Below are 14,937 nucleotides of genomic sequence, written 5' to 3' on the forward strand. Positions count from 1 at the left end.
GGTAGGAAAATTATTTGAGGTAAAGTTGTCGTAGCAAATATAATTTAACCTATAGAGACGTAGTCTATGGTCTATCAAATAGCAAATACCTGTATGGGGCCACATCATGAATATTGTAATATTTATTATAATTCACGAGATCAAACAGTTTGTAATCACAAGAAAAAAAATATTAAAATAATGAAAAAATGAATTGAAAAGATCGGAAAGGACGAAAGACTTTTCTTGCCTTTCGAAAATAAAAAAATATCAACCCTAAATGTTTAGTTTTTTTCCCCGTTATTATTATTATAACTATAGAAAACCCGGAGATTTTAATTTTCAGTGAAAACAAAACCTTTGGCAAAATAATTATATTGTGTATGGAACAAAATGCGAGCGGCTGTGTAATATAAATATATATACGTATAAATTATGTGTATATGTGTGCATAATTTGTTTGCCCGTCCCCTTTAAATTAACTAGCTTAATTGCTGCCTCGGCCAACTCTGCATAGCGGTAAAGGTATACAGTTCACTTTAGTGTAATATATTCTTTTGTGTTTTTTTATTCACTTTATATAAATATTATTATTTATGACTAGAGTTACTAAAAATATACACTTGCAACTCTATAGGTCTTTTTGAACAAAAATATACTGTTTGTGTATAATATAAAGCATAAAAATAAAAATTACTAAATAAATTAAGTTTCATTACACTGAGTGATGGCAATAATAAGTATTATGTTTTTTGCTAAAGTATTTTGTTCAGTGACGCTATACTTTTACAAAAAGTTAAGTCTAAATGTTAAACAACCATCTATCCCAAGCTTTTCACAATACCTTTTAGGCTGCATTAGTGTTGTTTTCCTTCGAATACTTAACCAACCCTTGATAATATTAGACCAGTAGTCGCTTCAGCTCAGTTATAGGCTTGACGCCACTGAATAAGTATTTAATTATAATACATTTAAGATCATTAAAAATAAAATTAAAATTACATGACTTGTTTAGATGTATAAAACTACAATTACAGTTAAACAGCTACCAGTTTATAATATGATATCCACGCGTAGTTATTTCCCGTTAACTTTTTGCCAATTGACCGTGAATGTAGTGTAATAATAATTCAATAACTAGTTGGTACATTTTTATACCACTCGAAGTCGACCAAAGAGAAAAGTAAATTAATTATGGCGATACACCAACAACCTAACGAAACATTTGTCGGTTTTTCGTATACAATCGAATAATTTCGAATGAGGCTTAAGTGTCAAAATTATCCTAAAGCCGGGTAATTGCGTTTATACCTTTCCTGGTATTGGGCTTACAACATTAGCTCCAGACACAGAAGCGTTCACAGTTCATTAACTTCCAGATGGAACAATAATGTTTTCCCTAGCACGTGTCATGCGCTATCAGAGTAAACGGTCGTTTACCGAATTACCAGACCACCGTGGGATTTTCCATCCCTTATCGTCTCCCCCGCAATAAGCCAGTCGCAAATGTTTCTACATTTTTGTGGCACTTAATTTAGCAAAATCGACCTTTTTTTCAATCACTTGAAAATCTAAGATTTCTTCGTTTTTCTCGTAAGTATTGATCAATAAAATGGTAAAGCTGATGAGTGTACATTTATCGAATGTCTAAAATTTAAAAATTTAAAATTCAGCAGCTGTTCCTCAATACTTTGCTGGTATCAGGAATTATTATAACTGAATATTATGATAAAATCACTTTAAAAGGAACGATTTTGATTAGAATCTATAGATGACGGAAATATTAAATATCGATATGAGCATTGGAAAAGCAATAATATGCGCTAACTATATTTTGAGTATTAGGGAGGACGTGAGTAGGGTTGATCATCTGTCTGTTACTTGCCGTTGCTACCCATATATCGTAATTAACAATATAATAAAAATATGTTCAATTACTTGTAGACTGTTGATTCACTCACACGTAGCAACTCAGACACTTACAATTACGTGTCGAAGTGTAATTTCCACCTCCCTTTTTTTTGTATTGTTTATCGACACTTCTTTATCTAAAGATACATATTTGGAACTTTAAAAATAGTTATAGTGTGCGGTAATATTTAATTATCTTTTATTTAAGGTTTTTTGCTACAAAACATACTGTGACGCATAGACGTTTCAAACGGCGATGAACCGAAATGTGTATAATAAGCGTTTGATTAAGTTTTCGCCATAAGTACGTTTCGGGTGGGTCACGATGAAATTATACAACAAATCCCGCAAATTAAGCTTTCACGGGCGAGGGTCGATTTAGAAATCAACTCACACGTATGTATAAAATATATAGACATAGTGTGAGTGTACTAGCCGCGCACTGAATTTCTGACGGCACTTTGTCATGACAACCCGAATTAAGGCGTTCGCCGGTTTGCTTTTACCGCAAAATATACGCACGTACCCTGGAACGAGGGTAAATATTGTATAATTAAACTGTACACGTTCTATTTATGTATACGCTTGTTTAGGGACGGCAGCGGTTGGAGATGCTGCCGGCGGTGCCAACCGAACAACGCACCCTTCCCCTCGTTTGCCCGCCGGTCCACTGGCAATTGGCAACACTGGGCCTACACGCCGCTACCACCCCTCCGGTCCGGGCGTGGTCGCTCATTAAAGGAAACATTCGGCGGCACCCGAAACCACACCACCGTTGTCGCTTAAGCACAGCCCGCCCCTCCACGCACCGAAATTCCGTCGTGAGCGTCCCATAAATTTCCATTCAACCCGACTGCACGATGACAGAAGCTTCACCTCGGCCGCCCAAGGAGACCCGATAATAAACGTCCGACCCCCCTCCGCAGCCCAGCGGGGGAGTTCATCCCATTTTTACGACCGCGGCTTTTTATTACACGGACGTTGCGCTAGACAAATCCACTCCGTTGACCAAACAATATAGGTATAAACAAATGTATAGTTTCTCACCGAAAAACGGACCGTGTCGCGACGCGGGAGATGGGAGCGAGCACCTGCGGAAAACCCAAGTATAATGAAAAAAACAACCACAACAAAGCAAGTACTACTATAATACGGCAACGACAGTGCGGAAACCCGGGCCTATAACTAGGGTGGGTTGGCAAATTGAAAAAGATTAACCGAGGGCTTATTGCGTTTCCAGTCCTATTCCTTTCCAAATCCGTTACACGCTCGAGCACGTCAAAACTTATGTGCCGTCGTGCCAGCTGTTCTCCCGGAGGATCTCGGAGAGGTTTTTTTATTCCTAGTGGGTACAATACACTTCCGCCAAAGTTAACCGGCGAGCTGCTTAGACAGGATTATATGACCGCCGTAGCTGTTCACCCTTAAGAGATCCTTGGGATTCGACCCAACTCACTGGGTGTTATGCGACAGTTCCGTCGACCGTGCGAACTCCGTGTTTGGACAAAGTGATTTAGGTATTATATCCAGCTGTTTAATACACTTATAAGCGACCTCTGGAAAGTACAAACTATCTCGACCGCATGGACTCAAAAGTTCTGTTTGTTTTTAAAAGACTTGGAAAACACGATTCATGTTGCGCCAAAAGACAATAGATGATATCGAGAAAAAGCTGTTAATTTTTAAATATTATGCCCACACAATTAAAAAACGTTCAATGAAAGTTTTCGCATTAAGAACACGGCTTTGAAAATAAAATGTATTACCATGGTTGTAGAATAATACCAACATTTTAACCAAGACAATGTAATAATTGGAATTGTAGATAATTTATGTTGTAAGATAATGCAGGAAAATGGAGAAGAACATGCTGAACATGGCAAAGGGACGATGAAAGGAATATAACAAAAAATGAAGAATGTCTTTATTTGTAAAGATGGTATGAGTGAGCTGGAAGCAGATTATGACCTAGCCGGGGAGACGTGTGAAGAAATCTAAAAAGTTCAAGATCCCATAAACAGGGCTAACGGGCAGTAGTAAGCGAACCATATCTATACCAGGATCGTGGAAAACCTGTTCTTGAGTTAAGCAATTAGAAAATCTGATATCATTAGCTTAATTACGTGTGGATAAAACTGGAGTTAGAGCCTAAGACCCGAGAGTTTGGACTGAAACATTTTTGGTTTGAGTGAATAATTATTTTGTTGAAATAGTATTGTACAAAGCAATCGTTACCTTTCACCTACTTTTACCACCCATTAATTGTAATATATTTTCAATAGAATACTAAGATGACATTTAATCGATCCAGGTACGCCGGGGTTTCACTGTCTGTATAGTTAAAAAAACTCCATTGTTCCGTTTGCCGTAAAGGAGCACCCTATTCGTAGGCGATAACAAACAAGTAGGTTTGAGTGTAGTAATGTTGTTGTAATGTTTTCGTTCGTATGTCATTGCTGTGTTACGGGAGACCTTTGTAGTGAAGCAAACCTGACCTAACCAAGTGACACCGGATCCCTTTTTGCACATCATGTGCTCGTCAATGGGAAAATCCGGTTAATTACCAGGTTCTTTTGATCTTCTCGTTCGAGATAGGCGGCAACGGACCGTTTCGGATCGACCGGCACACGATACGAACACTGGCCGACTGGACGTTGTGCAGGTATGAGAAGATAGGTCGGTGAACTCGCGGCGATAGCGCTGACAGGTTGCCGCCACCACCGCCAATGCCGGGCGCCAAAGAAATGTAATACCGTAGTACATAGTGTGGAACCGTGAATTATTATTAGTATAACTATTATTGTTATTGCACGGCCGAACCGACAGAGAAATGCGGAAAACGGCTTTTACCGTCATTTTCCAATCGGTCGCGGTTTTCTCCGATGATTTTCCCAAACAATGTGCAGAGCAGGTATGCGATAGATACGGCCACGGCTCGGTACAATAGTACATAATATTGCCGCAGACACTCGGCTGTGCGTATCGCGGAAATAAAACGTTTCCTTCCAACGGCAACAACAGACGGGTTTTATCTCTGCTTGCCTGCCCGTGTGTACTACAGGTGGAAACGGCGGCGACGGAACTAACGAGTGTCACACGGTAAACGAGGGTCGAGGACAACCACAATAATATATTTTATTCCTGTGCGCGTTGCTCGGTTCGCGATAAACGCTGATCGATTCGATTAAAGTAAAAATAAAATACACATTTCCTGCGTTTCCGAGTATATAGTCGTATAAAGGTATACAACGATCGAGCATTCTGAAAAGCATCTTAAGTGTAAACCGCCAACAATAAAACTTTCCGGCGCGACGACTACTATAATATATTATTATCGAAGTAGGTACCTACCTACTACCGCGAATAAATGAATTATTAATGTCTAAGTAGAAACATGAAAAGTTACCGCGACGGGTAAGTACTGCAGGTTTACAGCCGCGGGGTAGTAGCCCACAATTTTCTGTGTTGAGAAAAAAATAACCTTTTACTCTCGACTCGAACTTTAATTTGTTTGCGCGAGTTCCGACAACAAGAGATATCAAAGTATTCACAACTGATTTGTATGTATTAAAAAAAGGTACTACAAAGGCGCTTTCTTCATATTGTGCCGTCTTGTAAATTAGTATAAAATTATAATACTTCAACTGGTAGTTAACATCTCGATCAAAGTATACTATGTGAATAATATAGGTATATTATTCACTAGAAGGAAATCTAGTGACGCTCGTCGGATTTTAAATTGGTAAATCATAAAATAGACTGTAGATATATAAAATCGGTAAATTTAATTTCTTTCAAAGTTCCTACTTATAACTTTCCCTTTGTTCGTGTCTTTTGTTTTAAGCTGCAACTCGGCGCCAACTCTTTAACCATTTTGCAGTTTCGCTGTTAAACTGCGATTTATCTTGATTATTTCGGAAACACGTCCTATATACTTATATTTGTCAAATAATTGTTCTATTCGTCTGTACTCTGTTGGCCATTTGGGCAGCCATTATTATATTATATTGTCCAGTTACAATGTTTCCGACAACTTTAGGGTAAACGGTTTTCCCTTCGCCGGCAGACCGACGATAACGTTTTACAAAAACCGCGGGGGGAGTTCCAATATTGAAATGGGCTACTCGGTAATTTTCCATATATTATATATTATTATTATAACGGCCATAACGGTGAAGTCACGTGTTCAGCTCCGTATTAATTAATGTATTTATCACAGACGCACATAAATGTTTTTCGACAAAGGGGATGATTAACGACGAGTCACTGTAGTTGTGGAGGAAAGGGAGCAGGTGAAGCTAATCAATGTCAAAATTGGTGTGCGGTGGTGGCGGCGGCTACGGTGGTAACGCCGTGTTGCTCGGCAACAGCCGTTTCGCTGGTCCCAAAAGTTTTACCCCTAACATTACACAGGTAAAACGACATTCCTCACCTTTCGTTATCATTTGCAAATGCATTTCGTGTAGTATTATGTAAAATTACCTCCTCAAGATTATCCGGAATGATTTTCAAACGAAGAATTCGTGACAACATAAAGTGTTTTCAAAGAGTTGTGTTGTCTTTCAGAGCTTTAAACAAATGCAATTTTTTCTGAAGAAAACCCAGAGTATGAACAAAGAAAAGTAATATTTAAGATATTTTAACAGATTTCACGCGACTCCCGTTTATTACGAATGTATAATTTTTAAAATTTATCTTTCTCACTAACATCCATAACAGGACATTGAAATATCAATCTCATTCGTGTCATGTGCCATATACAAAACAAAGAGGGGAGTTCAGCGACATGCGGAAGACATAAAATAGAAGTAAACTTTGTGGCCTTCTGAAGTGTACAAACGGCTATAGTCCGAGATCTAGGGATCCGTATAAAAAACCGTTGGAGAATTGAAAAAAAAAATATATAACGGTGAAATACAAATCAAGTGATACCTAATTGTTATTCATAACTGGTTATTGGTCGGTCATTGGTTTTAGTTTAATTATTTAAATCCGATTCAGAAATAAAAAGTCGGACGGAGGGGTGGGGTTGGTTGTATACTCACGAATCGGTATAATTTATGACAAACGAAATACACGTGAAACAATGGGGAAACTTAATTAAAAATCCGTTATAAGTTTTTAGTATTAATAATTGTTGTTTCGTTTAATAATCGAAAACGATAGACTCGGTCTTAATTTTTCCGTGATACAGTTGGGTATTTAAGTTATGCAGATACATCCGATTGCGCCAAATGTTAATGTCCTCTTTTCGTTTTTTTCGAGTAGGTACCGTAATTTTATTTTATACCGTCTTTTTCCTCAATAAAAGTACTCGGTCTGTCTGTGTATTGAAAAAATATAAATAAAATGTCGATTCTTTATCGAAAGTCGTCCGAATCCGTCCACTGAACCGTTATTAGTTATTATAGTAAACCACCGGCGGAGGCGTGCTATTTGTGTACCACAATAATTATTTATCTATTATATTCGTACATCGACAGAGGGGCCCAAGTTGTCATTTCGCCCCGGCTGATCGTTCTCCACGTAAGCTTTTGACAAATTGCTGTGCGCCTCGTTTGTATGCTTTATTGTCAGCTGAAATAATTGACACGCACCGGCCGGCGATTAACATAATAATATTTATAAAACACTCGACTGGCCGCACATTCACACACAACACACAAGCGGTATCTACCTAGTTTAAACCCCGCCAGTATTAGATGGATTTATGATTCTCGTCCGTACTTTGTGACGGGTCGGGAGCTTTGAATGCGATTAAGACTGAGCGAAAACACCCTCCTCTGCCTCGTCGACCGATTGGATGGTAGGTATTAAAATGATACTCTGTGGGTATGTGGGCATGAGCATTGTGCCTCGCCAGTCCGCCGATTTGATGGATAATATACCTACCATTGATCGACGGGTAATACTTTGACTTTGATTCCAAAGTCGATTCCAAGTGGCATTTCATTTTCCAATAACAACGCGTATCGGTACATTATATTATAGAGTAGGATAAAATATATCGTTGTTTACTCGGATAAACTTTGATCATGAGATCAAAATTATGACTAATATACATTTATCTGAAAGACGTCACGTGTATTTGGAAACTTTGAACAACATTTACAAAATATTTGCTAACAGTTTTAGTGTTTATTTCAAGATGAAAGAATAGTAGAAAAATGGAGATTCAAAGGACTTTGGAATGTGGGCGTTTTGTAAAATTCTCGGGATCTAATGAGAGCTGAGAGAACTATAAACGAAAAACTGGCAACTACGGCAAAGTATTAGACCCAGGACAGATAAGACGATAGTTGAAAGACATGAGGATGTATAAGGACACATTTGAAAAGGAAGACCAAAAGCGGATTATACTGCGCAACTTCTAAATAACACAAGGAAAAGATTTCAGGACTTAAAGGAGCCGAATCACGATTGACAGGCATAGAGTTGCAGTAAACTAACCCAAACAAAATTTCAAGACGAATACACAATCACATTTTATAAAATACTCAAGTATCTTTATTCACAATTGAATATTTGTTTGTAATTATATAATTTTGGTTAATTTACTTGAGTAGCCACTATCGTTTACAATCATTATCATCGACCTGATCTCAAAAGCACAATTTTTAACGAGTGAATAAGTGAATAATTAGTGTAATATGTAGACATACTTTAGTGTCTATTGCACTTAGAGTCTAGGAACGAAAATCATGTTACACCTTTAGGTGCACAGTGTACAGTGTTGATCAGGAATCGATCATCGAGGATGACACAAACGAGTAAGGCGTCTCCGACGGCAAACATTAATCCGGATCGTCTTTCACGGCGCCGGCAAACGACTTCCTTTGAACGGAAAACGAAACCGAACGGTTTATTTTGCATCTGTTGCTTGGCTCAGCAATTAAAACGTCTGCTCTTCGGAACCGTCGTGATTAAATAACGTTTATACACAATAAACTGTGTGTATATATATATTTATATTATTTTAATGTACAACACAGCACAGCAAATAACTGCTCGGCGAAAGCGAATCTCGTTCGTTCGATGACACGGATTTTTTTTTAATTTTTGTCTTTCTATCACAATGATTTTTAGTTTACCACAACAAACGGGATCGGCGAACGTGCGTATGACGTAGTACCGTGTTTACTATATTATAATATAATATAATATGTTTTGATTATTGTATATGGCTGCGCAGCTGTTATCGAACAGGCGACGGGGAGGGCAGAGGCCTATTGTTCGGGATTCGTACGGCGGTGGTCGGTGGGGCCTATAGTGGTTACTATGCGTTTCTTTTTTATGGCTTTCAGTTGGGAAACCATTCGGATGTGACGTTTCGCAACCGAGATGAAAACTACGGCGTAGGCTCGGCACCGTGTAGACGTTGTGTCACCTACCGACATCCGAATCGCACACATTATCATAACAATAGTAATTATGATTGCTCGACAAACGTCATGTCCACCATCTTTGCGTGACCTCGATTCCGGTTAACGTTTACACGGGTTTGCCGCCAAAAACGTTTGGCCGTAATTGAAGTCTAGGCCAAATTCTCACCACGGACGACGACGCACACAATATAATATGTGTACTGGCGGCAATAATTATGTTCCGTGGCATGCAAGTACGGAATGCAGTAGAGAAATGAGTTTCAGTAACGATGAACTTATTGATAGTATTGTCGACTATGTCAATTTTCCCGGCAGATCAAAAGACATTTCGAGGCTTTGGCTTTCGAAAGACGGATGCCTTTGACCGGCATTAAATACTTAAGAAATCAATATCAAAGCAAATATGAATTTTACAACGATGATTGTTTGTCTGAATCCATCATCTAAACTCATCGTTATTATTATATCTTATAGTAGTGTTCGATATATTTCTGGCAAATTCTTTCTCACCGCTACGCACCCTATTAGGGATCGGTCACCCTTGACCTCAAAGTTGAAGTGTCGCACAACATCTTCTGCATTCACACCAGCCATCCTCGTATCTCGTCAACTATCTCTACCAACTATTTTCAACACATTTCTCTTTATATTCGTCCGTTTACATTCATCCCTACTACTATCCCTACTGCTTCGTTATTCTCTCACTAGTTTATATATTTACTTTTCTTATTTGTTCTTCTTTTGAGTTTCAGTGCCTTTTATATATTTGTTGCTTCTTGTATCGTCTGTCTTCCTTTCATTTGCGGTATACTTGTCATTCGACAACCTCTGTCCGTATTATTACCACGTCATCGGTTGGCTTATTAACGTTTGGTGGTTAAGTCGAGATTTTTTTTTATGAGCACCAACCAACGCCGGGACGTGCACTAGAATCGCATTTTTTTCCAACGTTACCTCACCGAGATTAGACCGTAACGGTTCGGTTCATCCGCACACAATAATAATTGTTGTTATACTGCTGTGGTATTTTGGAAACGGGGAAAATGTAGTCCCTTCAGTCGCCGACCGGACCGGTTAGAGGTTGTCGTTGAATAGTTACTTTTATTATTATTATTATAACAACGTTATCCCTGTGAAACAGGTACTTTTTTTGGTATTGGTCGGAACACACAATAACAACCATCGTTGATCCTGCGGCGTTTTATTTATACTGATTTTATTTTCGTCCGGCACCGCAATGATGGTAGCGGGGGGGGGGGGTTTGGTGTTCGAATTGCCCCATGCCCCCCTGCCCCTTTACCCACTTGGCCCAGAATTCTCGCGGATCGGACCGTGATTGACGAACAATGAAAAATCGTCGGGTATTTTGTTAACGTCAAAAAAATCACTTGCGGCGGGGGAGATTATTTATTACCGAGAGGCGAAGGGAGCGAGTGCGACCGACGATGACTGCCGGGTTTCTCTGGACCAAAAACCTATTATATTATCGACGTGCTAATGTTTCAACGTACAGGACCATTAGGGTAGGCGTGTGTGTATGTGTTGTGTGCGCACAACTACCCGCTACGATGTGTAATTTCGAAAAATGCCAACGGTTTTTTCGTCTCATCCCATGTCAGCCGTCAGGGAAAAAAATACACACAACTTCACGCGCACGACCGAAATTTAAATACAATACATTATTTTACATCACAGGTTTAGTAACCAAAGCCGGCTTGAAATGTCCAAACGAAAAACAAGTAGGTACCTAAGCGTATATTAGAAGAGGCGAGTGTGTATCTATCCGCCAGGGTATGGATACACTCGAAAGGTGAACCCGGTATCCTTTTCAATAGGCCTTGGCGCCAAAACACAACCATCGAGATGGTTCAATCGCATTAATTATCCGTAAATCTTGTAAATAAACGTGAAATATCTCGTGGTCGAGACGATCATCGCGGAGGGTGGATTTATATTAAAGAGTTTTTTTTTTTTGGTACAGCGTGCATAAAAACGAATTCGGTGCCACTAGGCCAGTCCGGTCGTAATTAGACAGCCTTTATATAGATTATAGAGCGTTGAGTACGGATCTGTTGTCATCACTCGATCACACGCACAAGACCGATTGACGGTAATACTTCAACCCCTTCGACCGGTCACCGGTAAAATTTTCTATTGCTCTAACAACAATATATACAATAATAATAATACTATAGTTGTGGATTGGCACTCACCGGCAAGTGGACGGCGGCCGTGTTCCTGAACCAAACGACTTTATCCCGACGTGGTGAGTATTCCTCGGGAAAACAATGATAATTGTCCAGGCATAACTCGACGACGGCTGAAGTTCAGAGTACACACACACACACACACACCCCCGACGATTAATATAGTAATAATAATACCGTACGCTGTGGCGCGACAGTACAATTTTTTTTTAGCAAATTTTTTTACAAGAAAATAAAAATCAAAAATACCCAAAAAGGCACTGTACTCTCGGTCGGCGGTGGCGGCAAAAGCGAACGGGACTCGAAACGGACGTCGGCCGGTATCAACGAACGTGCGTGCTGGTGTGTGCGTGGAATTCCGGTCGAGAGGATCCCCGGCGCGGCGTTCGGGCGTCGGCCGGCGGCGACCGCGACCGACCGGGGCCGACCATCGATTTTCTGACCCCGGCCGTGCATCGCCCGCGTTTTTTTTTCGGTGCTTTTTTATTTATCATATCGTCCCTCGGTTTTCGGGGTTGCCGGGCGAGATTTTCGACTGCTCCCCCTCGTACTTACGCACACAAAAATCATATATATATATATAGAACTTTTACACTACTATATACTGCACCCCACCGACCCGCCAGCCTGTACCGGCGTGTAGTCCCGTTTAAGACTCCTTGTACGCCTTATCTGCCGCCAAGTTTTTATCGGGTTTTCTCGCCGCAGCCTCTGCCGACGTCGATTGGAATTACACGGCTAACAATAATAATAGGTACTATACTTGTACGTTTTTTTATTTTTCATTTTTCGGCTCTAATCGCGCCGTACTAACTTCTGACACGCCTAAGGAACGACCGATCCGCGCAGGTGTCATATTTTGTTGTTATTATTAATTAAATTATTGCCGCCGCCTTGAACAAGGGCAAACGGTGCCCGGACGAGCTTCGAAACGCAAACGGTTGTTTCGGTTAGATGGAAATCTGCTTGTCAAAAGATCAATACAAAAAGCGAGACGCGATAAACACGGCGTTATTGTTTAAACGTCCTACCAGCATGGTTTGGCTGTGTGCTGCGAAACGTTAAAATTAATTCACGAGCCACCGTTTTGTAATAAGCCGACTAAAATTGAATTCGCGTTAAACGTAAAATAATACTATATTATATAATATAGTAGAAATCGAAGTACTGGAAATTTTACTCGGCAAAAAAAAGTCAGGAATATTCCGAGAAAAACCAGGGATTATTTCCAGGGTAATCTCTGAAATAAAAGAAAATGATAAAGAACTAGCTTAAAAAAGAAAAAAATTAATTTCAGAAAGAAATCGGTTTTTCGAAAAATCGAAAACAATTACATTGTTTGATTTTATTGTTATTTGAAAAAAATCATCAAAAAAGAATTCAATTGGATATTACGAATACCGCTACGTTTTAATGTTTCCTTAGTTTTCTTATTATCATTTTACTTGCCTAACTATTTTAATTTTTCCAAAAAACTAGTTTATTATATTTTTAGACACACTTTTTTTTAGAAAACTTTTAATCCCAAGTCGCAACTTGAAATAATAATTTTAATTTTTTAAATATAATCATATTGTTTTTTAAATTTTCAGGTAATTCTTGACATATCAGGTTTACCCTTCGGCCTTCTCCGCCGAAGAAATAAAAATAGGTATAGTTTAAGCGAGGTATTTTTTTGAAACTAGTTTTTCGATTGAAAACATTTTCTGTTGCTGTATCGCATATTCGCATGTGAATATTCTATTGAATGTGTTAAGTTTTTTTTTTTAAACAACTTATTCCATTAACTATACAACACTGTTGACGTTTTATGAATTTTATTATGTACACATATGCATATGTATTACACAAATGAAACGACGACAGCTTAAACTTTAAAGTAATATAATTAGACATTTGTAGATTTTGTCATGTAATCAGCCTTTGCAGTGAAACGAGGCGGTTTTGTAAATTTTTTTAAACATGATTTATGATTTTACGGGCAAGAGTTTTAGTAATTTTATATCCTTGAGATGCCGGCAAAGTTTTATGGAGGACGGCAATATAATGGCTGCGTGATAAATCTTTCTCCCACAAAATGATATGATGGTAATAAACCAATTTTGTCTGAATTTATAGTGAACTCGCTTCAACAATGTTCAGGCAACTATTTGGTATTGAATTAGTGACGTGACAAATATCCAAATGAATACGTCTTATAGTCATTAATGTTTCAGCACCAAATCGTACGATTAAAGTTTAAGGAAAGAGCCGGAATTCTACTCAAGGATAAAACAATGTGTAATTTAGTTTACATGATGAATCTTTGTTAGATTGAAACAAAGCTTATTTTAAAATAAATTCCATTTGTATATCTTAATACCTATAAATATTATATAACCTCTCGTTCAGCCATCTAACGACAAAGGTTTATTTCAAAAGTGTATTTTTTCTAATATGATTAAGTAACTCTTGTCTCTTACCTTTCCCAAATGTGTTTAAGTTTTTACTCAGTAGTAATTTTGTGAATGTGCGATCAGTGTGCGTTTATCCTTATTAGTATTGACGTTTGGCCGCAGGCTGATTGACAGCCTATTCTGCGATGTAGGTTTATTGTTTACAAAACCCAATGGTATTAACTCGTCTTATATGCAGATGGGCTTTGTCGCTTAAACCGTTAAATTGTTATTACAGTGTTCTGTAATTCAATAAATACAAAAAAGACATAGTACACATATACCTCATAACTTAGCCTGAAGGTTATGACTAATAATCATAAAATATTTTCAGATTCCGTCATGTACGCTATTATATCTCGACATTATTTATGCATGTAATGATGACTCAATTTTGCTGAAAGGCTTTGACAGAGTTATTTGGTATATCTTTGGTAGGATATTAAGCTTATCGTTAATTTGTAATGTGCAACTGCAACTTAAATTAATCGAAAAATTAATATATCTCGTCCAACTTTTGCTTAATGACACAAGTGTAACAGTTTTAATAATAATTCTCAATGAAGACATAAAAAAAATGTATATTAATTAGTGTAATAATTTAGTACTTGAAGTAAATCCAATTACAGTGCGTACAACACGCGTCAATTAATAAAACTAAAACTCGAAATTGTGAAACTGAATGCTATTAATAGTTTTACAAGTAACGTTTAATTTTATTATCATCGAACTTACTCATGAACTAATTAATATTAACGTAATTAAATAATCATCAAAAGTTAATTTGAATAACATATTATAGTTTGTGTCTTGAACTTGTCATCGTTATAAAAGGAATTAGGAATTATTGTTTTTTTTTTTAATAGAAATATTAGCTAGATAGTAGACATTTACAGTAAAACTGGTAAACTCGATACACTGACGGTGTAAACTGCATTAGAAATCGTTTGAAACACTTGTAAGATATAATTAAAGTAAAATACATTAAAATGTGTGCTCTGAATTATAATTTTATTTTTA

General features: G+C 38.0%; 1 protein-coding gene across 8 annotated transcripts in view; it reads right to left on the minus strand.

The window, feature by feature from the left end:
• Nucleotides 1-11,813, minus strand: part of LOC126840170 (protein turtle) — a 75,260-nt gene extending 63,447 nt beyond the window's left edge. For all 8 annotated transcript variants that reach the window (XM_050575738.1, XM_050575740.1, XM_050575737.1 and 5 more), the window contains exon 1: nt 11,489-11,813. The gene's annotated coding sequence lies outside the window, so the exon portion shown is untranslated. The remainder of the gene's footprint in view (nt 1-11,488) is intronic.
• Nucleotides 11,814-14,937: the final 3,124 nt, after the last annotated feature.

The sequence above is a fragment of the Adelges cooleyi genome, unplaced genomic scaffold (genome assembly GCF_023614345.1).
Source record: "Adelges cooleyi isolate 19-005CV unplaced genomic scaffold, UGA_ACOO_1.1 ACOO_flye_CR_arks_rails_tigmint_CR_PRNA_376, whole genome shotgun sequence".
NCBI lineage: Eukaryota > Metazoa > Arthropoda > Insecta > Hemiptera > Adelgidae > Adelges > Adelges cooleyi.